We start from the raw sequence: 24,444 nt of genomic DNA, 5'->3' as shown, positions 1-24,444 counted from the left end.
AACCCGATGTTTACCCTGGTTACCATCGCTAAAGTAAAAAAAAACAACCGCTACATACTTACCTACCGCTGTCTGTCCCCGGCGCTGTGCTTCTCTGCTCTGGCTGTGAGCACAGCGGCCGGAAAGCAGAGCGGTGACGTCACCGCTCTGCTTTCCGGCCGCTGTGCTCACAGCCAGAGCAGAGAAGCAGAGCGCCGAGGACAGACAGCGGTAGGTAAGTATGTAGCGGTTGTTTTTTTTACTTTAGCGATGGTAACCAGGGTAAACATCGGGTAACTAAGCGCGGCCCTGCGCTTAGTTACCCGATGTTTACCCTGGTTACCAGCAAAGACATCGCTGAATCGGTGTCACACACGCCGATTCAGCGATGTCTGCGGGGAGTCCAGCGACGAAATAAAGTTCTGGACTTTCTTCCCCGACCAGCGACAGCACAGCAGGGGCCTGATCGCTGCTGCCTGTCACACTGGACGATATCGCTAGCCAGGACGCTGCAACGTCACAGATCGCTAGCGATATCGTCTAGTGTGACGGTACCTTTACTCTCCAGTCTATCACTAGTTCTTTTCTTTGGTCTCCTGTGTATTTGGGTCTACATTGGAATATGTATATTTATGTATTTGTAAACATTATTTATATTGAATAAAATTTATATTTTTATAATGATTGGTGGGACATCTTGTTTACTCCATTTTGTTGTGTACAGATGTTTAATTATGTAAGGTCCAAATGTCCATGTAATTAGCCTTATCACAATAAAGTTTACAACCCGTTATCTGTATAAGCTGGCTATTCCTAGCGCTCCCACCCATACTATTCACAACCCTGGGCGCAGTCTGTAATGTCAGCAACTTGAATCAAAGGTCAGAATGACACAGGAAACATGTCACGTTAGAATTCTCTGTATTTATATGAAAGGAAAATGCTAAGTTGGTCTCTGACTTACCTATCAATGTGTATGTATGTATATATATACTAGATGGTGGCCCGATTCTAACGCATCAGGTATTCTAGAATATGCATGTCCACGTAGTATATTACATAGTTACATAGTTATTAAGGTTGAAGGAAGAATATAAGTCCATCTAGTTCAACCCATAGCCTAACCTAACATTCCCTAACATGTTGATCCAGAGGAAGGCAAAAAAAAACCATGTGGCAAAGAGTAAGCTCCACATTGGGGAAAAAAATTCCTTCCCGACTCCACATACGGCAATCAGACTAGTTCCCTGGATCAACACCCTATCATGGAATCTAGTATATATACCCTGTAACATTATACTTTTCCAGAAAGGTATTCAGTCCCCTCTTAAATTTAAGTAACGAATCACTCATTACAACATCATACGGCAGAGAGTTCCATAGTCTCACTGCTCTTGCAGTAAAGAATCCGCGTCTGTTATTATGCGTAAACCGGCCTGTCAGCTTGCTGGCCAGAATCTGAACCCGTTCCTCCGGCTTCACTTGATGAAGGGCACACTGCCGCTCAAAGTCCTGCAGAAAGCCATCAATGTCTTCCACTGCCTCCCCCAACTGTCAGAAGGCATTATACTGGATCTTTTTGTGGCTTACTGTTGAAGGTACCTGGGCGGAGGCCAGAGCTCCCCCTGCTCGCTGACTCTCCTCTCTCCGCTCTGCCATCTCCATCTTGGCCAGCTCCACTTTGGTCCGCTCTGCCATCTCCATCTTGGCTAGCTCTATCCTGGTCCGCTCGGCCATCTTTTCCTTCCGATCAGTACGCACATCAGCCATCACCTCTCGTATGATCTCTACTGCAGGGTTTGGGCCATAGAACGCCAGTCTGTTCTTTACCTCCCTCTGGAATTCAGTCTCCTCCACGTTCACATTGGGGGGCGCTGCACTGTCGTGTTCCATGATGGCTGCTATCAAATCCGCTTTTGTTTTGTTGCTGGCGATTAACCCTCGGGCTTCCACCAGATCTTTTAATGTAGTCCTCTTTAACTTCTGGTAGTTGTCTTCCATTCATTCCTTTCCTCCTGTAGAAGGGGTATCCCGCTGTCTGCCACCAGTGTAACGGGGTCTACCAAGCTGGGGTACCTCTTTCAGTACCACCCTATGTTTCAGGAGGTCCACTCTGGTCCTCTTCCCAAGGCCGATTTGGTGGGGTTGGATATAGTGGATCCGAAACTTGCTGTGCATGCCTCATCAATGGTCTGCTGGGTCTGTCTGTATACCTTCCTGGTTGTGAAGCCCTGGACGGTGTCTATGAACACCAGTCCCCTGCAGCTCCCCGATTCCGCCTGGCTGAGTAGTGTCGCACTGCTGCCACCAATTGTGAAGAAACGGGGTCAGTGGGTGCTCTCGTCCGCTGGCCCGGCTGTCTTTAGCAAGACTGCATGGACCATGGCTCATACCACTGAACGCCCGCTCTATCTCCCAGTGGGCAATACACTACACAGACAACACAGGGTTAAGGTAAAACAGTATGGCAATACTTTATTGAACCACAGTACACAATAGCAAACAGAACAATCCCAACATGGCTGGAATTGCTTGATTACATGGGCGCATATAAAAGATCACTGCGTCTCCACGTATTTCCAGTATAACATGATGTCAGAGCTCCCAGGGTCGCTACTCCATCTGTGGATGCACGCACAGAGAAGGGGTAACGACAAACATAGGGAGATGACCAAGAACTGTCCATAGAGTAGTCCATACAAGGTCCAAAGCCAGTTGACATGATGTCAGAGCTCCCAGGGTCGCTACTCCATCTGTGGATGCATGCACAGAGAAGGGGTAACGACAAACATAGGGAGATGACCAAGAACTGTCCATAGAGTCCATACAAGGTCCAAAGCCAGTTGACATGATGTCAGAGCTCCCAGGGTCGCTACTCCATCTGTGGATGCACGCACAGAGAAGGGGTAACGACAAACATAGGGAGATGACCAAGAACTGTCCATAGAGTCCATACAAGGTCCAAAGCCAGTTGACATGAGTCACCACCTGGCTTATCTGACCATCTCCATGGAACCAGACGACCAGCGGGTCCCAAACCTGGCTTTCTCCAAACATATCCATGGTTCAGAGATGGTCACTGGATCAGATCTGAGCCGAAAACCCCTAGGTTGTGTCCTATAGAATCATAGATCAGTGTCCCTCGTGATGGTGCCATGATGAATTGGCTGCAGTCCGCTCTCTTGTCTGTTGGGGTGGTTTGCAGACTGTCTGGCTGGTAGCTCTGTGTTACTTCAGTCTCCCAGGATGTGGTCTCTGAGTCTTTTTTATACCCAAGGCATGTAAGCTATTTTTAGAATTACCCAGGGTCCTTCAGTCCAACATCAAGATAAGGTAAACAATGGTGAAGGTATTAAGTAGCACTATTAGCATATAAGCACACATCAATAAACAAAGCTTAACACACCCTATGTACAGTCACTATTGCAGACTTAAGGCCCCTTCACATTAAGCGACGCTGCAGCGATACCGACAACGATCCGGATCGCTGCAGCGTCGCTGTTTGGTCGCTGGAGAGCTGTCACACAGACCGCTCTCCAGCGACCAACGATGCCGGTAACCAGGGTAAACATCGGGTAACTAAGCGCAGGGCCGCGCTTAGTAACCCGATGTTTACCCTGGTTACCATCCTAAAAGTTAAAAAAACAAACACATACTTACCTACCGCTGTCTGTCCCCGGCGCTCTGCTTCTCTGCACTCCTCCTGTACTGGCTGTGAGCACAGCGGCCGGAAAGCAGAGCGGTGACGTCACCGCTCTGCTTTCCGGCTGACCGACGCTCACAGCCAGTACAGGAGGAGTGCAGAGCAGAGCGCCGGGGACAGACAGCGGTAGGTAAGTATGTAGTGTTTGTTTTTTTAACTTTTACGCTGGTAACCAGGGTAAACATCGGGTTACTAAGCGCGGCCCTGCGCTTAGTTACCCGATGTTTACCCTGGTTACCAGTGAAGACATCGCTGGATCGGTGTCACACACGCCGATCCAGCGATGTCAGCAGGGAGTCCAGCGACGAAATAAAGTTCTGGACTTTCCTCAGCGACCAACGATCTCCCAGCAGGGGCCTGATCGTTGGTCGCTGTCACACATAGCGATTTCCTTAACGATATCGTTGCAACGTCACCAAAAGCAACGATATCGTTAACGATATCGTTATGTGTGAAGGTACCTTTACACAGTATGTTAGATAGTATATCAGTTGGCAACTCTGTCTTCTTGACCCACCAGACATAAACACTTAAATTCACAAGCCAATATACAGATAAAAAGCCAGTTCTTTTGGTTTGAAAAAAACATGGTTGTCTGGGAAATTAAGATACAATCTGGTTTCTTCACAGTTGGTATGAGCGCAGGACCTGTGATGACGTCACAGTCACATGACCATGACGTCATGTCATGTCCTTCTCTCATACCATCTTTGACACCGGAACCTGCAACGGAAGATGGCGGCCGGCGCGAGCGACTACGGAGGGTGAGTATAGCAGGTTTTTTTTTTTTTTATTATTTTTTAACATTACATTTTTTACTATTGATGCCGCATAGCCAGCGTCAATAGTAAATAGTTGGGGACACACAGGGTTAATAGCGGCGGTAACGGAGTACGTTACCCGGGGCATAACGCGGTCCGTTACCGCCGGCATTAACCCTGTGTTAGCGGTGACCGGAGGGGAGTATGCGGGCGACAGGGTATTCTAGAATATGTATGTATGTATATAGCAGCCACATAGTATATAGCACAGGCCACGTAGTGTATATGGGAGCCATGTAGTATATAGCAAATACTACGTGGCCTGTGCTATATACTATGTGGCTGCTACATACATACATACATATTCTAGAATACCCGATGCGTTAATACAGGCCATGCAGTATATAACACAGCCCAGTACTATATAACACAGCCCACGCAGTATATAGCAGCCATGCAGTATATAACATAGGTGACGTAGTATATAGCACAGCCCACGCAATATATAGCACAGCCCCCGCAGTATATCACACAGCCCACGTAGTATATAACACTGCCCATGTAGTATATAGCACAGCCCCCGCAGTATATCACACAGCCCACCTAGTATATTACACTGCCCATGTAGTATATAACACAGCCCACGCAGTATTTAGCAGTGTGGGCACCATATCCCTGTAAAAAAAAATTAAAATAAAAAATTGTTATATACTCACCTTGTAGGGTCTAGCGAAGCTCCATCGATATGCGCGCAGCTGCCGCCATCTTCCGTTCCCAGGATGCATTGCGAAATTACCCAGATGACTTAGCGGTCTCGTGAGACCGCTAAGTCTTCTGGGTAATTTCGCAATGCATCTCTGGGACCGGAAGCTGGCGGCAGGCGCGAGCGCATCGTCGGACGACAGAGGGTGAGAATAGCAGGTTTTTTGTTTTTTTATTATTTTTAACATTAGATCTTTTTACTATTGATGCCGCATAGGCAGCATCAGTAGTAAAAAGTTGGGGACACACAGGGTTAATAGCAGCGGTAACGGAGTGCGTTACCCGCGGCATAAAGCGGTCCGTTACCGCCGGCATTAACCATGTGTGAGCGGTGACTGGAGGGGAGTATGCGGGCACCGGGCACTGAATGCGGGGAGTAAGGAGCGGCCATTTTTCCGCCGGACTGTGCCCGCTGCTGATTGGTCGTGGCTGTTTTGCCACGACAAATCAGCGACTTGGATTTCCGTGACAGACAGAGGCCGCGACCAATGAATATCTGTGACAGACAGAAGGGCAGACAGACAGACGGAAGTGACCCTTAGACAATTATATAGTATATGTATAAATATATATATATTTAATTGTCTAAGGGTTTTTCCGTCTGTCTGTCCTGGAAATCCCGCCTCTCTGATTGGTCGAGGCCGCCAGGCCTCGACCAATCAGCAACGGGCACAGTGACGATGATGTCATAAAGGTTGCCTCGACCAATCCGCGACGGGCACAGCGACGATGATGTCATAATGGTTGCCATGGCGACGATGATGTCATAAAGGTTGCCTCGACCAATCAGTGACGGGCACAGCGACGATGATGTCATAATGGTTGCCATGGCGACGATGATGTCATAAAGGTTGCCTCGACCAATCAGCGACGGGCACAGTCTGCCGCGAATTCTGGAATCATCATTGTCCATATACTACGGGGACATGCATAATCTAGAATACCCGATGCGTTAGAATCGGGCCACAATCTAATATATATATATATATATATATATATATATATATATATATATATATATATATATATATATATATATATATATATCTATAATGTGTGTGTATATGTGTGTATATGTGTGTGTGTATATATATGTACGTGTATGTATATGTGTGTGTGCGTATATATATATATATATATATATATATATATATATATATATATATATATATATATATATATATATACAGTGGGGCAAAAAAGTATTTAGTCAGTCAGCAATAGTGCAAGTTCCACCACTTAAGAAGATGAGAGGCGTCTGTAATTTACATCATAGGTAGACCTCAACTATGGTAGACAAACTGAGAAAAAAAAATCCAGAAAGTCACATTGTCTGTTTTTTTTAACATTTTATTTGCATATTATGGTGGAAAATAAGTATTTGGTCAGAAACAAAATTTCATCTCAATACTTTGTAATATATCCTTTGTTGGCAATGACAGAGGTCAATCGTTTTCTGTAAGTCTTCACAAGGTTGCCACACACTGTTGTTGGTATGTTGGCCTATTCCTCCATGCAGATCTCCTCTAGAGCAGTGATGTTTTTGGCTTTTTGCTTGGCAACACGGACTTTCAACTCCCTCCAAAGGTTTTCCATAGGGTTGAGATCTGGAGACTGGCTAGGCCACTCCAGGACCTTGAAATGCTTCTTACGAAGCCACTCCTTCGTTGCCCTGGCGGTGTGCTTTGGATCATTGTCATGTTGAAAGACCCAGCCACGTTTCATCTTCAATGCCCTTGCTGATGGAAGGAGGTTTGCACTCAAAATCTCACGATACATGGCCCCATTCATTCTTTCATGTACCCGGATCAGTCGTCCTGGCCCCTTTGCAGAGAAACAGCCCCAAAGCATGATGTTTCCACCACCATGCTTTACAGTAGGTATGGTGTTTGATGGATGCAACTCAGTATTCTTTTTCCTCCAAACACGACAAGTTGTGTTTCTACCAAACAGTTCCAGTTTGGTTTCATCAGACCATAGGACATTCTCCCAAAACTCTTCTGGATCATCCAAATGCTCTCTAGCAAACTTCAGACGGGCCCGGACATGTACTGGCTTAAGCAGTGGGACACGTCTGGCACTGCAGGATCTGAGTCCATGGTGGCGTAGTGTGTTACTTATGGTAGGCCTTGTTACATTGGTCCCAGCTCTCTGCAGTTCATTCACTAGGTCCCCCCGCGTGGTTCTGGGATTTTTGCTCACCGTTCTTGTGATCATTCTGACCCCACGGGGTGGGATTTTGCGTGGAGCCCCAGATCGAGGGAGATTATCAGTGGTCTTGTATGTCTTCCATTTTCTACTTATTGCTCCCACTGTTGATTTCTTCACTCCAAGCTGGTTGGCTATTGCAGATTCAGTCTTCCCAGCCTGGTGCAGGGCTACAATTTTGTTTCTGGTGTCCTTTGACAGCTCTTTGGTCTTCACCATAGTGGAGTTTGGAGTCAGACTGTTTGAGGGTGTGCACAGGTGTCTTTTTATACTGATAACAAGTTTAAACAGGTGCCATTACTACAGGTAATGAGTGGAGGAAAGAGGAGACTCTTAAAGAAGTTACAGGTCTGTGAGAGCCTGAAATCTTGATTGTTTGTTTCTGACCAAATACTTATTTTCCACCATAATATGCAAATAAAATGTTAAAAAAACAGACAATGTGATTTTCTGGATTTTTTTTTCTCAGTTTGTCTCCCATAGTTGAGGTCTACCTATGATGTAAATTACAGACGCCTCTCATCTTTTTAAGTGGTGGAACTTGCACTATTGCTGACTGACTAAATACTTTTTTGCCCCACTGTATATAATTCTCTCTATATCCTCCCTCTCCATCCTCTCTATCCTCTCTCTCTATTCTCTGTCTTCTCTATCTATCTATCTATCTCTCTATCTATCATGTATATTATCTTAGCCTATTCTCTCTCTTTATAGAATTATAGAGAGAGAATATATAGAGAATGGAGAGTGAGAATAGACAGAGAATAGTGTATATATATTCTCTGTCGCGCGCTCTCTATTTTCTCTCTATTCTCTCTCTCTGTGTATGTGTAATATAAATTCAAATTCAAATGAGCTTTATTGGCAGGACTAAGTACATGTTATTATGTAGAAAAAGATACACGGCACTGCTAGTAATATCTACCCAATGCCACCACGTACATATTATCGCTGCTATGCCATATAAGCCTAGAAAGGACACTCGGGTGCACAATCAGAAAGTCTGTATTAATCCAAACGAAGAAGAAAAAAATAGAAGTGCACTCACCGGTCCTAAAATTGACAATCCTTTAATCAGAACATATGCAGGTGACTGGAGGGAGAAAGTGGAACAGAAGGACGACGGCCGTTTCGCGCAACTGCGCTTCTACAGGTCCCGTAGAAGCGCAGTTGTGCGAAACGGCCATCGTCCTTCTGTTCCACGTTCTCCCTCCAGTCACCTGCATATGTTCTGATTAAAGGATTGTCAATTTTAGGACCGGTGAGTGCACTTCTATTTTTTTCTTCTTCGTTTGGACTAAGTACATGTTAGCATTGCCTAAGCATATGGTAAAAATAGGGGGATGGGGGGTGGGGTAGGGAGGCATATAGAGGTCCAGGATATATCCGGCTCCTTTTAGAGGATAGGGAACATGTCTGGAGTGGGGTATAGGAGTCCATGACATATCAGGCTCTATTAGTTGGGGGATAAGGACATGTATATCTGTATATTGGATTTTTTATTAGCTTGAAAATTTGCTTTAAATTAATTACATTATCTAAAGATGATGTTAAAAATGCATTGCATACACATGTCATACAGATCAGGGGTGTCAAACTGCATTCCTCGAGGGCCGCAAACAGGTCATGTTTTCAGGATTTCCTTGTATTGCACAGGTGATAATTTAATCACCTGCACAGAATGATTCCAGCACCTTGTGTAATGCAAAGGAAATCTTGAAAACACGCATGGTCTGAGGCCCTCGAGGAATGCAGTTTGACACCCCTGATACAGATGTCATATGGATGCTAGGTGATGAAAATCGCATTGTACTTGCATGCTATGAATTAGGATTTTAAAGGGAACCTGTCACAAGGCTTTCCATATAGAAACCATATCCACCAACTTTTAGACCTCTTTAATAGTATTGGCACACTCCTTTCATAACAGCCCAGCTCTCCAGATACATAGAAAATTATTTTTGAGTATTCTCCAGCGTCGTATGTTACTTTGCATTGTGCTGTCCTATGGTCATCTTTGGAGTGTCATCTGTTCCTGTGATCGCATCTTCTCCTGTCTTGGCAGAGGTGTGCTAAGTCTTCTACTTCATCCACACATCCTGTTGTATCCGCGCAGGTTGTGTTCCTTATTGCGCAGGCGCGAGATTTGAACGGGCTGTGTAGATTACATAAGAGACACCATCTACGCCAATCAAGGCATGATAGGAGGCAATAATGGGCACATGCCCATTAAACTAGTTGGAGCGGATTAGTATTTGGCATGGTCTAATTATAAAACGCATTTTTCCTATTTTTTTTCCTATACTTATCTCTGTGATTCTTGTTTGAAAGCACTCTGACCCTCATGAAGACTTATTATGAAACTGTTAGAGAACATGGTGGACCAAATTCTCAAAATAAATGAAAAAAGCACAAATTGATTGGTGCACTTTAAGGCTTTTCACTTGAATGCCGTTCTCTTCATATGGTATACCTTTTGTTCTAAGCTTTTCATGTTTATAAGATTAATTCTCTCCCTCTTAAATCCTCAGATACAATGACATTTTCTATATATATTATCCTTTCTATCATCTGCACCAGCCATGGATTAGGTAGATTTCTCTTATTGACTGACCTTAATGTCCTTATTTTCGGTTAATCTCCTTAAATTACGTGGGATTTCAGTTCAGGAACTTGGCTGCAGTACAGATTTGATGAAACAGAATATTTTTTATTTGAGGTTATAAAATCGGTTACATTGGGAATCTGAAGGTCTTTGCAGTCGTATGCACCTCGATATGAATGTATTTTAATAGTGATTCTGTATGTGTGTATTATCGGGTGGTGATCGTGACTGTAACAGAAAACATATTTAAAAGAAACCTATCTATCGCCAAGGTTTTGCTATCCCATTGGAGAGCAGCATGATATAGGGGGCAGAGACCCATATTCCAGCAATGTATCACTTACTGATCTGCTTTCTTTAATTTTGATAAAATCACTGTTTATCTCTTTCAGATCTAGCGCTTTCTGATTGTGAGCTCTGTATAACCCTTTTGTGCACACTTTGTGCTTCTGCAGAAAGATGTCAGTCAGTGGTGGAAGTGGGGATGAGGACTATCTGGCAGCAGGTTTGCTAGTCATCTAGTGGCGATCTCATGCTGATAAAACAGCAATTTAATAACAACTACAGCAAGCAGTCCAGTTAGCGGTACATCATTGGATTCAGGATCTCATTATTCTGTTGTCAGATTAGACAGCAAAAACCTGGTGCCATATTCCCTTTAAACATGATGACATGTGAAGAGGGAACGTGGTCCTCAAAATAGAAATAAGATCTACAGTAGATATTATTAACCTTGTCAGTGCACTAGGTACCTGTTATACAGTCATAGCCAAAAGTATTGACACCCCTGCAATTCTGTCAGATAATACTCAGTCTCTTCCTGAAAATGATTGCAAACGCAAATTCTTTGTTATTATCTTCATTTAATTTGTCTTAAATGAAAAAATACAAAAGAATTGTCCTAAAGCCAAATTAGATATAATTTCACACCAAACATAAAAAGGGGGTGGACAAAAGTATTGGCACTGTTCGAAAAATCATGTGATGCTTCTGTAATTTGTGTAATTAACAGCACCTGTAACTTACATGTGGCACCTAACAGGTGTTGGCAATAACTAAATCACACTTGCAACCAGTTGACATGGATTAAAGTTGATTCAACCTCTGTCCTGTGTCCTTGTGTGTACCACATTGAGCATGGAGAAAAGAAAGAAGACCAAAGAACTGTCTGAGGACTTGAGAAACCAAATTGTGAGGAAGCATGAGCAATCTCAAGGCTACAAGTCCATCTCCAAAGACCTGAATGTTCCTGTGTCTACCGTGCGCAGTGTCATCAAGAAGTTTAAAGCCCATGGCACTGTGGCTAACCTCCCTAGATGTTGGCGGAAAAGAAAAATTGACAAGAGATTTCAACACAAGATTGTGCGGATGTTGGATAAAGAACCTCGACTAACATCCAAACAAGTTCAAGCTGCCCTGCAGTCCGAGGGTACAACAGTGTCAACCCGTACTATCCGTCGGCGTCTAAATGAAAAGGGACTGTATTGTATGAGACCCAGGAAGACCCCACTTCTTACCCCGAGACATAGAAAAGCCAGGCTGGAGTTTGCCAAAACTTACCTGAAAAAGTCTAAAACGTTTTGGAAGAATGTTCTCTGGTTAGATGAGACAAAAGTAGAGCTTTTTGGGCAAAGACATCAACATAGAGTTTACAGAAGAAAAAAGAGTCATTCAAAGAAAAGAACACGGTCCCTACAGTCAAACATGGCGGAGGTTGCCTGATGTTTTGGGGTTGCTTTGCTGCCTCTGGCACTGGACTGCTTGACCGTGTGCATGGCATTATGAAGTCTGAAGACTACCAACAAATTTTGCAGCATAATGCAGGGCCCATTGTGAGAAAGCAGGGTCTCCCTCAGAGGTCATGGGTCTTCCAGCAGGACAATGACTCAAAACACACTTCAAAAAGCACTAGAAAATGGTTTGAGAGAAAGCACTGGAGACTTCTAAGGTGGCCAGCAATGAGTCCAGACCTGATTCCCATAGAACACCTGTGGAGAGACCTAAAAATGGCAGTTTGGAGAAGGCACCCTTCAAATATCAGGGACCTGGAGCAGGTTGCCAAAGAAGAATGGTCTAAAATTCCAGCAGAGCATTGTAAGAAACTCGTTGATGGTTACCGGAAGCGGTTGGTCGCAGTTATTTTGGCTAAAGGTTGTGCAACCAAGTATTAGGCTGAGGGTGCCAATACTTTTGTCTGGCCCATTTTTGGAGTTTTGTGTGAAATGATCAATGTTTTGCTTTTTGCTTCATTCTCTTTTGTGTTTTTTCATTTAAGACAAATTAAATGAAGATAATAATACCAAATAATTTGTGTTTGCAATCATTTTCAGGAAGAAAATGAGTATTATCTGACAGAATTGCAGGGGTGTCAATACTTTTGGCCATGACTGTATAAAATAACGCTATTAACCTGCACATATGGGTTTAAGCTGCTGGTTAATAGGGTTCTGACACCGTGCGACATTGGCACTGAGAGCCTGTTGTGAATTCTGTGGCAGAGTTCACTCCTGTGGTCACAAGTGGTACTTCGGCTGATTCTCTCTGGGAACTTCCGTTTGTGGAGGAAAGTGGTACTGCGGCTTCTGAGTTTCCTCCCTCAGGTGATCTGGTGAGGTCGTTAGGTGCTTCTCTACTTAACTCCACCTAATGCTTTGATCCATGCTTCCTGTCAATGTTCCAGTGTTGGACTTGTTTTTCCCTGGATCATTCCTGTGGCCTGCTGCTCTGCATAGCTAAGTGCTTCTTTGCTATTTGTTTGCTATTTTTTCTGTCCAGCTTGTCTAATTGTTTTGCTGGAAGCTCTGGGATGCAAAGGGTGTACCTCCGTGCCGTTAGTTCGGTACGGAGGGTCTTTTTGCCCCCTTTGCGTGGTTTTCTTTAGGGTTTTGTGTAGACCGCAAAGTTATCTTTCCTATCCTCGCTCTGTTAAGAAAGTCGGGCCTCACTTTGCTGAATCTATTTCATCCCTACGTTTGTCTTTTCATCTTAACTCACAGTCATTATATGTGGGGGGCTGCCTTTTCCTTTGGGGTATTTCTCTGAGGCAAGGTAGGCTTATTTTTCTATCTTCAGGCTAGTTAGTTTCTCAGGCTGTGCCGAGTTGCATAGGCAGAGTTAGGCGCAATCCACGGCTGCCTCTAGTGTTGTTTGGAGAGGATTAGGGATTGCGGTCTGCAGAGTTCCCACGTCTCAGAGCTCGTTCTATTATTTTGGGTTATTGTCAGATCACTGTATGTGCTCTGACCGCTATGTCCATTATGATACTGAATTGCCTATCACAACAGTGCAGGAAGCCAAAGGTGCTGATGATTCTCAATAGAGGGAAAAAAGAAGTTCTGAGACCATTTTTTTTTTCTTTGCACTGTGTTTTGCCTTTTTTTTCCCCTAGACATTTGGGTGGTTCAGGACACAGGTGTAGCAATGGACATTAAAGGTCTGTCTTCATGTGTGGATCAGCTCACGGCAAGAGTTCAAAATATTCAAGATTTTGTGGTTCAGAATTCTTTGTTAGAACCGAGAATTCCTATTCCAGATTTGTTTTTTGGAGATAGAACTAAATTTCTGAGTTTCAAAAATAATTGTAAACTGTTTCTGGCTTTGAAACCTCGCTCCTCTGGTGACCCAGTTCAACAGGTTAGGATCGTCATTTCTTTTTTGCGTGGCGACCCTCAGGACTGGGCATTTTCTCTTGCGTCAGGAGATCCTGCATTAAGTAATATCGATGCGTTTTTCCTGGCGCTTGGATTGCTGTACGATGAGCCTAATTCAGTAGATCAGGCAGAAAAAAATTTGCTGGCTCTTTGTCAGGCTCAGGATGAGATAGAGGTATATTGCCAGAAATTTAGAAAATGGTCCGTGCTCACTCAATGGAATGAATCTGCGCTTGCAGCTATATTCAGAAAGGGTCTCTCTGAAGCCCTTAAGGATGTCATGGTGGGATTTCCTATGCCTGCTGGTTTGAATGAGTCTATGTCTTTGGCCATTCAGATCGGTCGACGCTTGCGTGAGCGTAAATCTGTGCACCATTTGGCGGTATTACCTGAGATTAAACCTGAGCCTATGCAGTGCGATAGGACTATGACCAGAGTTGAACGGCAAGAACACAGACGTCTGAATGGGCTGTGTTTCTACTGTGGTGATTCCACTCATGCTATCTCTGATTGTCCTAAGCGCACTAAGCGGTTCGCTAGGTCTGCCACCATTGGTACAGTACAGTCAAAATTTCTTCTGTCCGTTACCTTGATCTGCTCTTTGTCATCGTATTCTGTCATGGCATTTGTGGATTCAGGCGCTGCCCTGAATTTGATGGACTTGGAATATGCTAAGTGTTGTGGGTTTTTCTTGGAGCCCTTGCAGTGTCCTATTCCATTGAGAGGAATTGATGCTACGCCTTTGGCCAAGAATAAGCCTCAATACTGGACCCAGCTGACCATGTGCATGGCTCCTGCACATCAGGAGGTTATTCGCTTTCTGGTGTTGCATAATCTGCATGATGTGGTCGTGTTGGGGTTGCCATGGCTACAAGCCCATAATCCAGTATTGGATTGGAAATCCATGTCGGTGTCCAGCTGGGGTTGTCAGGGGGTACATGGTGATGTTCCATTTCTGCCAATTTCGTCATCCACCCCTTCTGAGGTTCCAGAGTTCTTGTCTGATTACCGGGATGTATTTGATGAGCCCAAGTCCGATGCCCTACCTCCGCATAGGGATTGTGATTGTGCTATCAATTTGATTCCTGGTAGTAAATTCCCAAAAGGTCGACTATTTAATTAATCCGTGCCTGAGCACACCGCTATGCGCAGTTATGTGAAGGAATCCCTGGAGAAGGGGCATATTCGCCCGTCATCGTCGCCATTAGGAGCAGGGTTCTTTTTTGTAGCCAAGAAGGATGGTTCGCTGAGACCTTGTATAGATTACCGCCTTCTAAATAAGATCACGGTTAAATTTCAGTACCCCTTGCCATTGTTATCTGATTTGTTTGCTCGGATTAAGGGGGCTAGTTGGTTCACGAAGATAGATCTTCGTGGTGCGTATAATCTGGTGAGAATCAGGCGAGGCGATGAATGGAAAACTGCATTTAATACGCCCGAGGGTCATTTTGAGTATCTAGTGATGCCATTCGGACTTGCCAATGCTCCATCAGTGTTTCAGTCCTTTATGCATGACATCTTCCGAGAGTACCTGGATAAATTCCTGATTGTGTACTTGGATGACATTTTGATCTTCTCGGATGATTGGGAGTCTCATGTGAAGCAGGTCAGAACGGTTTTTCAGGTCCTGCGTGCTAATTCTTTGTTTGTGAAGGGATCAAAGTGTCTCTTTGGTGTGCAGAAGGTTTCATTTTTGGGGTTCATTTTTTCCCCTTCTACTATCGAGATGGATCCTGTTAAGGTCCAAGCCATCCATGATTGGACTCAGCCGACATCTCTGAAAAGTCTGCAAAAGTTCCTGGGCTTTGCTAATTTTTATCGTCGCTTCATCTGCAATTTTTCTAGTATTGCCAAACCATTGACCGATTTGACCAAGAAGGGTGCTGATTTGGTCAATTGGTCTTCTGCTGCTGTGGAGGCTTTTCAAGAGTTGAAGCGTCGTTTTTCTTCTGCCCCTGTGTTGTCAACCAGATGTTTCTCTTCCGTTCCAGGTCGAGGTTGATGCTTCTGAGATTGGAGCAGGGGCTGTTTTGTCGCAGAGAGGTTCTGATTGCTCAGTGATGAAACCATGCGCTTTTTTTTCCAGGAAGTTTTCGCATGCTGAGCGAAATTATGATGTGGGCAACCGAGAGTTGCTGGCCATGAAGTGGGCATTCGAGGAGTGGCGTCATTGGCTTGAAGGAGCTAAGCATCGCGTGGTGGTATTGACTGATCATAAGAACTTGACTTATCTCGAGTCTGCTAAGCGTTTGAATCCTAGACAGGCTCGTTGGTCGCTGTTTTTTGCCCGTTTTGACTTTGTGATTTCGTACCTTCCGGGCTCTAAAAATGTGAAGGCGGATGCTCTGTCTAGGAGTTTTGTGCCCGACTCTCCGGGTTTACCTGAGCCGGCGGGTATCCTCAAGGAAGGAGTAATTGTGTCTGCCATCTCCCCTGATTTGCGGCGGGTGCTGCAAAAATTTCAGGCTAATAAACCTGATCGTTGCCCAGCGGAGAAACTGTTTGTCCCTGATAGGTGGACGAATAAAGTTATCTCTGAGGTTCATTGTTCGGTGTTGGCTGCTCATCCTGGAATCTTTGGTACCAGAGAGTTAGTGGCTAGATCCTTTTGGTGGCCATCTCTGTCGCGGGATGTGCGTACTTTTGTGCAGTCCTGTGGGATTTGTGCTCGGGCTAAGCCCTGCTGTTCTCGTGCCAGTGGGTTGCTTTTGCCCTTGCCGGTCCCGAAGAGGCCTTGGACACATATCTCTATGGATTTTATTTCAGATCTTCCCGTTTCTCAAAAGATGTCAGTCATTTGGGTGGTCTGTGATCGCTTTTCTAAGATGGTCCATCTGGTACCCTTGTCTAAATTGCCTTCCTCCTCTGATTTGGTGCCATTGTTCTTCCAGCATGTGGTTCGTTTGCATGGCATTCCAGAGAATATCGTTTCTGACAGAGGTTCCCAGTTTGTTTCGAGGTTTTGGCGAGCCTTTTGTGGTAGGATGGGCATAGACTTGTCTTTTTCCTCGGCTTTCCATCCTCAGACTAATGGCCAGACCGAACGAACCAATCAGACCTTGGAAACATATCTGAGATGCTTTGTTTCTGCCGATCAGGATGACTGGGTGTCCTTTTTGCCTTTGGCTGAGTTCGCCCTTAATAATCGGGCCAGCTCGGCTACCTTGGTTTCGCCATTTTTCTGCAATTCTGGGTTCCATCCTCGTTTCTCTTCAGGACAGGTTGAGTCTTCGGACTGTCCTGGTGTGGATACTGTGGTGGACAGGTTGCAGCAGATTTGGACTCATGTAGTGGACAATTTGACCTTGTCCCAGGAGAAGGCTCAACGTTTCGCTAATCGCAGACGCCGTGTGGGTCCCCGACTTCGTGTTGGGGATCTGGTTTGGTTATCTTCTCGTCATATTCCTATGAAGGTTTCCTCTCCTAAGTTTAAACCTCGTTTCATTGGTCCGTATAGGATTTCTGAGGTTCTTAATCCTGTGTCTTTTCGTCTGACCCTCCCAGATTCTTTTTCCATACATAACGTATTCCATAGGTCATTGTTGCGGAGATACGTGGCACCTATGGTTCCATCTGTTGACCCTCCTGCCCCGGTTTTGGTGGAGGGGGAATTGGAGTATATTGTGGAGAAGATTTTGGATTCTCGTGTTTCAAGACGGAAACTCCAGTATCTGGTTAAATGGAAGGGTTATGCTCAGGAAGATAATTCCTGGGTTTTTGCTTCTGATGTCCATGCTTCCGATCTTGTTCGTGCCTTTCATGTGGCTCATCCTGGTCGGCCTGGGGGCTCTGGTGAGGGTTCGGTGACCCCTCCTCAAGGGGAGGGTACTGTTGTGAATTCTGTGGCAGAGTTCACTCCTGTGGTCACAAGTGGTACTTCGGCTGATTCTCTCTGGGAACTTCCATTTGTGGAGGAAAGTGGTACTGCGGCTTCTGAGTTTCCTCCCTCAGGTGATCTGGTGAGGTCGTTAGGTGCTTCTCTACTTAACTCCACCTAATGCTTTGATCCATGCTTCCTGTCAATGTTCCAGTGTTGGACTTGTTTTTCCCTGGATCATTCCTGTGGCCTGCTGCTCTGCATAGCTAAGTGCTTCTTTGCTATTTGTTTGCTATTTTTTCTGTCCAGCTTGTCTAATTGTTTTGCTGGAAGCTCTGGGACGCAAAGGGTGTACCTCCGTGCCGTTAGTTCGGTACGGAGGGTCTTTTTGCCCCCTTTGCGTGGTTTTCTTTAGGGTTTTGTGTAGACCGCAAAGTTATCTTTCCTATCCTCGCTCTGTTAAGAAAGTCGGGCCTCACTTTGCTGAATCTATTTCATCCCTACGTTTGTCTTTTCATCTTAACTCACAGTCATTATATGTGGGGGGCTGCCTTTTCCTTTGGGGTATTTCTCTGAGGCAAGGTAGGCTTATTTTTCTATCTTCAGGCTAGTTAGTTTCTCAGGCTGTGCCGAGTTGCATAGGCAGAGTTAGGCGCAATCCACGGCTGCCTTTAGTGTTGTTTGGAGAGGATTAGGGATTGCGGTCTGCAGAGTTCCCACGTCTCAGAGCTCGTTCTATTATTTTGGGTTATTGTCAGATCACTGTATGTGCTCTGACCGCTATGTCCATTGTGATACTGAATTGCCTATCACAACAGAGCCCCGCTGCCTGGAGGAAAATAACATTATATCCAATTATATCCCTATTAGTGGCCTTCAGTCATAGGGGTAGCATCGGCACAGTTTGTCACTGTTCAGTGTATAGAGAGTGGTGGCTGTAACTGCTGCCCCTGCTCGGACTGACAGCCGGCCCTAATGCTGATCCTGCTGTTAGTCAGTGCCATGGGTGCATACAGCTGCTGATCTCTATACCCTAAGCGACTACTGAAACCGTGACAGCGCCACCCCTAAAACTGAAAACCAAACGCTTCCAAAAGATCATTTCCTCCTCGCAGTGGGGCTTTTAGCGCCAGCACGACATTGTGTCAGAATGCTATTAATCTGCAGATTAATCCTATATATGCAAGTTAATAGATTTGTTTTACATGATAGGTTCCCTTTAATGTTTGAATCCCATTTTCCAGTTTGTAATTCCCAGCTATACACACTTCTATGCAGTTACATTGTCGCCACATGAGCCCACACAAAATTGTATAATGCCAAGAATAAATCTTTACATACCCATTAAAATTGCTTCCCATATGCTGTACTATTTTCAACAGCTTTGCTGTATAACTGCTTAGCATTGCTGCATGCACTGGAAAAATATAGTCTGCAAAAAGTATTTCTCTGAAACGTGTGACATTTCCATTTCTCCATTTTTTTTTTTCCACTATCGCCACTCCTTGTCATTTAGACTTGTCCTAATTATGTCACACTGACACAGGTACATGCCTCATTACAAATGTCCAGACCTCTGATTGGACTGTTTATAGACTATCATTGGACAACGTGTCCTAAAAACTATAAATATGACAGTTTTTGGGCCCATATGTTTAATAATTAAAGGGGTTGTCCACTACCAAGAACACCCCTTCTTGATCAAAATGTTTTGCCCCCATAAAATAGAAAATTCTATACTGGCCTCCCGTGCCATGTCGGCACTCACTCTCCCCAGGGCACTCGTGCAGTGTTGTGACGCCGGCATCCAATCAGCGCTTGCATCACTGTCCGTACCTTTGGACAAATAAAACATGAAGAGGAAGTCCGGGCTGCATCTGGTCTCGGACTTCCTGCTCCGTTTGACAGGAGGCGGGGACAGTAATGCCAGCACTGATTGGCCGGCAGCATCACAACACTGCACGAGAGCACTGGGGAGAGCGAGTGCCGACACGGCACGGGAGGCCAGTATAGACTTTTTTATTTTATGGGGGCCAAGCGAAGGGTGTGAGAAGAAGTTGTCCAAGTAGTGGGCAACTTCTTTAAGTACAGAATTGATTGATCATGCTCCTGCCTTCTATGTAAAAGGGACATTTAAACACTAGTAAGTGATCACTTGTCTGGTGAAAACATTATGTTTAAAGGGAATCGGTCACCAGGTTTTTGCTATCCCATCGGAGGTCATCAAGATTTAGGGGCAAAGACTCCATAGTTGTCACGTACTGGGCTACTTGCTGCAGTTTTGATAAAATCACTATTTTCTCTGCTGCAGATCTACTAATTCTCTGAATGCTGAGCACTGTATAACCTCGCCCACACTACTGACTGACAGCTTCCTGTATACACTGTTCATAGGCAGAAAACGGCCAATAATTGGTGGAGGCGGTGTTATACAGAGCTCATAAATATGGAGGACTACATGCAATCAGGTTTACAAGTCCTCTAGTGATAATCTCATGCTGATAAATCAGTGAGTATTTTTATCAAAAGTACAGCAAGCAGCCCAGTAAATGTCACACCACTGGAATGAGAATCTCTGTCTTTACATTATGCTGCTCTCAGATTGACGAAAAACCTGCTGAAAGATTCCTATTAAAGTAGCAATCTGATTGGCTACCAAGGGAAACTACTCAATTTCCTTTCCACTGACACCAATCCGATGTCTTTAAAATGGTGAGAAATTGAAATTAATATTTACTGTAATATACAATTTTTTGCTAGTAGATTGTGTTTTTTTTTTTATTATAGACCTTATTTATATTATCCATAACAAAAAAAAATTCCCCCATTACATGGGACAAAAGAACAACTATGTAAGCATTTAACGGCAATCTAGCCCTTCAATTTTGGCAGGGCCAACTGACTGTCTATAGGGAATACAGGCTTCCCAAGTCCTACCCAGAGAAATAGTCGGGACAGTAGGACTAGGCATGTTGCATTTCAATGTCTCATCCTCATGGTCCTACAGACAGATAAGCCACTGGCAGAATTGTCTAGCACAAGCCTTCTCCATTCATCCTGTGTGCATCTCTACGGGGGATCAGGAGGAATAGCTATATTCGTGCGCGCCTGACCTTTATCCTTTATGTAAGCTGTATGGGAACCATACAGAAAGAACTTGGTACTTTTATTTTACAGCCCATTGCAATTTTAGGAGTACAGACATGAACAGTCTATAATTTTAAGGGTACGTTCATTTTAACATTGAGAGATAGAATATCAAAAGTAAAATCCAGAAAATTATTGTATAAATTATATAAATTTGTTTGCATTTTGCAGTGCGAAATAAGTAGTTGATCCCCTACCAACCATTAAGAGTTCTGGCTCCTACAGACCAGTTAGACGCTCCTAATCAACGCGTTACCTGCATTAAAGACAGCTGTCTTACATAGTCACCTTTATAAAAGACTCCGGTTCAATTAATCAGTCACACTCTAACCTCTGCAACATGGGCAAGACCAAAGAGTCTTATAAGGATGTCAGGGAGAAGAGCATAGACCTGCACAAAGCTGGAATGGGCTACAAAACCATAAGTAAGATGTTGGGTGAGAAGAAGACAACTGTTGGTGTAATAGTAAGAAAATGGAAGAAATGCAAAATTACTCAATCGACAATGGTCTGGGGCACCATGCAAAATCTCACCTTGTAGGGTATCCTTGATCATGTGGAAGGTGAGAGATCAGCCTAAAACTACACGGGGTCGTGGCTCAAAAAGAAGCACCAAGTTGCCACGCGACAACCTCAAAATCTTAATGATTTAGAGATGATCTGCAAAGAGGAGTGGACCAAGATTCCTCCTGACATGTGCACAAACCTCATCAACTACAAAAAACATCTGACTGCTGTGCTTGCCAACAAGTTCTAGCAGCAGACACATCTCTACAACAACTGTTAAGAGGAGACTTTGTGCAGCAGGCCCTCATGGTAAAATAGCTGCTAGGAAACCACTGCTAAGGACAGACAACAAGCAGAAGGGACTTGTTTGGGCTAAAGAACACAAGGAATGGGCAGCACGGTGGCGCAGTGGATAGCACAGCAGCCTTGCAGCGCTGGGGTCCTGGGTTCGAATCCCACCCAGGACAACATCTGCAAAGAGTTTGTATGTTCTCTCCGTGTTTGCGTGGGTTTCCTCCGGGCACTCCGGTTTCCTCCCACATTCCAAAGACATACTAATAGGGATTCTAGATTGTGAGCCCCATCGGGGACAGTGATGATAATGTGTGCAAAAACTGTAAAGCGCTGCGGAATATGTTAGCGCTATATAAAAATAAAGATTATTATTATTATTAAGGAATGGACATTAGACCAGTGGAAATCTGTGCTTTGGTCTGATGAGTCCAAATTTGAGATCTTTGGTTCCAAAAGGTGAACGGATGGACTCTACATGCCTGGTTCCCACCGTGAAGCATGGAGGAGGTGTGATGGTGTGGGGGTGATTTGCTGGTGACACTGTTGGGGATTTATTCAAAATTGAAGGCATACTGAACCAGTATGGCTACCACAGCATCTTGCAGCGGCATGCTATTCCATCCGGTTTGCGTTTAGTTGGACCATCATTTATTTTTCAAAAGGACAATGACCCCTAACACATCTCCAGGCTGTGTAAGGGCTATTTGACCAAGAAGGAGAGTGATGGGGTGCTACGCCAGATGACCTGGCCTCCACAGTCACCAGACCTGAACCCAATTGAGATGGTTTGGGGTGAGCTGGACCACAGAGTGAAGACAAAAGGGCCAACAAGTGCTAAGCATCTCTGGGAACTCCTTCAAGATTGTTGGAAGACCATTTCAGGTGACTACCTCTCGACGCTCATCAAGAGAATGCCAAGAGTGTGCAAAGCAGTCATCAAAGCAAAAGGTGGCTACTTTGAAGATCCTAGAATATAAGACATATTTTCAGTTGTTTCACACTTTTTTGTTAAGTATATCATTCCACATGTGTTAATTCATAGTTTTGATGCCTTCAGTGTGAATTTACACTTTTCATAGTCATGAAAAACAGAAAAACCTTTAAATGAGAAGGTGTGTCCAAACTTTTGGTCTGTACTGTGTATTAGTTGTTTTAGTTATTGCACAATAATTGCTTATGTCATAGAAAAAAATTGTTTTTCTGTTTGCTATCTTCCAAAGGTTGGAACTTTTTGGGGGCGGTCTTTCCTCATCACTTGTTGTTCTTGTAAATCTGAAGTGTTGTTTTCCAAGTCTTTGTCTGTATTTTGGCTGTCTACCAGTCATTCTCTTGTTTTCACACACAAGTCTAATCATCTTGCGCTCTGGTCACTTTCCTTTCAAGGCCAAATTCCTTGAATCGTGAAACTGCATTTAAATGCCTAGTTGCGAATAAGAAAGGGAAGAAACTGCCCGCACTAATATATACATCTATCATCTGTGTCAGAGCTTGGAGGCATACAGCAGAAATGAGTGACCAATTACTATCTAAAGGCTTGGGAGATCTAAAATCATTTTGTTAGTTTGCAGATTGTCTGATTTTGGAATAACCTCATTGTTATATTATAACAAAGTCAGGAAAGGACTGACCTCTACATATTGAGGTTTTCTGCTAGTAATCACTAAAAGCTCATAAATCCAACGCTAATCATACCTTATTGTTGAGATCTATTTCTCGCCTGGCTGTTGTTGTGTAGGCGGGACGCAGCACTGACCGCACTAGAAATATGGCCATGTACTTCTTATCCTGCCCTCTCGGAAACCACATGACAGGCAGAGAAGACGCTGCGTCTTCAGAAGGGACTTGATCACTAGACCCAGGGCTCTTTCTACATCACCAATGAGAAACATTTGAGTCCTCCTCGGCACAGTTGCTAAGGTGGGCACAAAAGAGGTTGTCCCCTTTCAGAAAATTCTAGTCCAAGAGTGTATTTATCCCTACTCACCCTCCCCTGGTCCAGTGTTGAATTAGCACTGCTGATCCCGGTATTTGTTATTGGCTGCAGTGCTGACGTCATGTCAACACAGAGTTCAGTGGCTCTAAGAAGGTCATTCCATTTACATGGGCACAGCTGCTGAGCTCACTGATTGGATGTCTGTGGCACCATCAACATGACTTTTGTGCTGCAGCCAATAAAAGACACTGAGAGCAACAGCGGAGACTCATCGCTGGACCCTGGGATGGTGAGTAATGCGCTTTTTTGTTTGTTTTATAACAAACTACGCCAGACGACCAGACATTTTTGAAAGAGGGCAGCCCTTTTAAGGGGATTGTATAGAAACAGGTGACGCAATACTAAATTTAAGAAAAATATGAACAAATTAAGAAGAAGCCTAATGCCGATCCATCATGTTACCCAGAAAGACACTATACAAATATGGTACAACAAAAGAGCGAAACCGAGGGCCACCTCAGACGTATTAGAGGGAAAAAAATACTTTCCTTTCCAAACTATAGTAAAATATAATTTTTATTTAAAGAGATTGAAAATACAAAAAACATAAACAAGGTAAATCAAAATGTGAAAAATGTATGACCAGTCCAATATATAGTTTACATGAGTCAACAGATCAGAGAAAATCGCTAAGATGTATACACCCAGTGGCGGATTAAATCTATATATTGACAACCAATAGTAAAATCTCTTTATATTTCTCTTGGAGTATGTCAGTCTGTACATCCAGATATGTATACACAAAATGGCTATATACATATCAAATAGACTTAGCAACCAAATACAAAGTAACAATGTTCCTAGGAGTAAGGGTATGTGCACACATCTTCTGGAGGACTGCGGATTTTTCCGCAGCGGATTTGGAAAAACTGCAGTGCAAAACCGCTGCGGTTTTTTCCTGCGGATTTATCGTGGTTTCTACTGCGGATTCCGCTGCGGCTTTACACCTGCAGTTTTCTATTGGAGCAGGTGTAAAACTGCAGCGGAATCCGCAGAAAGAATTGACATGCTGCAGAAT

At 44.2% G+C, this 24,444-nt stretch overlaps 2 protein-coding genes across 2 annotated transcripts in view; one reads left to right on the top strand and one right to left on the bottom strand.

The window, feature by feature from the left end:
* S100PBP (S100P binding protein) overlaps positions 1-23,148 on the bottom strand; it is a 117,430-nt gene extending 94,282 nt beyond the window's left edge. Inside the window, exon 1 of the mRNA XM_069757062.1 lies at positions 23,126-23,148. The gene's annotated coding sequence lies outside the window, so the exon portion shown is untranslated. The remainder of the gene's footprint in view (positions 1-23,125) is intronic.
* YARS1 (tyrosyl-tRNA synthetase 1) overlaps positions 1-24,444 on the top strand; it is a 117,357-nt gene that overhangs the window by 52,609 nt on the left and 40,304 nt on the right. The gene's annotated exons all lie outside the window — the stretch shown is intronic.

The sequence above is a fragment of the Ranitomeya imitator genome, chromosome 3 (assembly GCF_032444005.1).
Source record: "Ranitomeya imitator isolate aRanImi1 chromosome 3, aRanImi1.pri, whole genome shotgun sequence".
NCBI lineage: Eukaryota > Metazoa > Chordata > Amphibia > Anura > Dendrobatidae > Ranitomeya > Ranitomeya imitator.
This window is presented reverse-complemented; position numbering and strand designations above follow the sequence as displayed.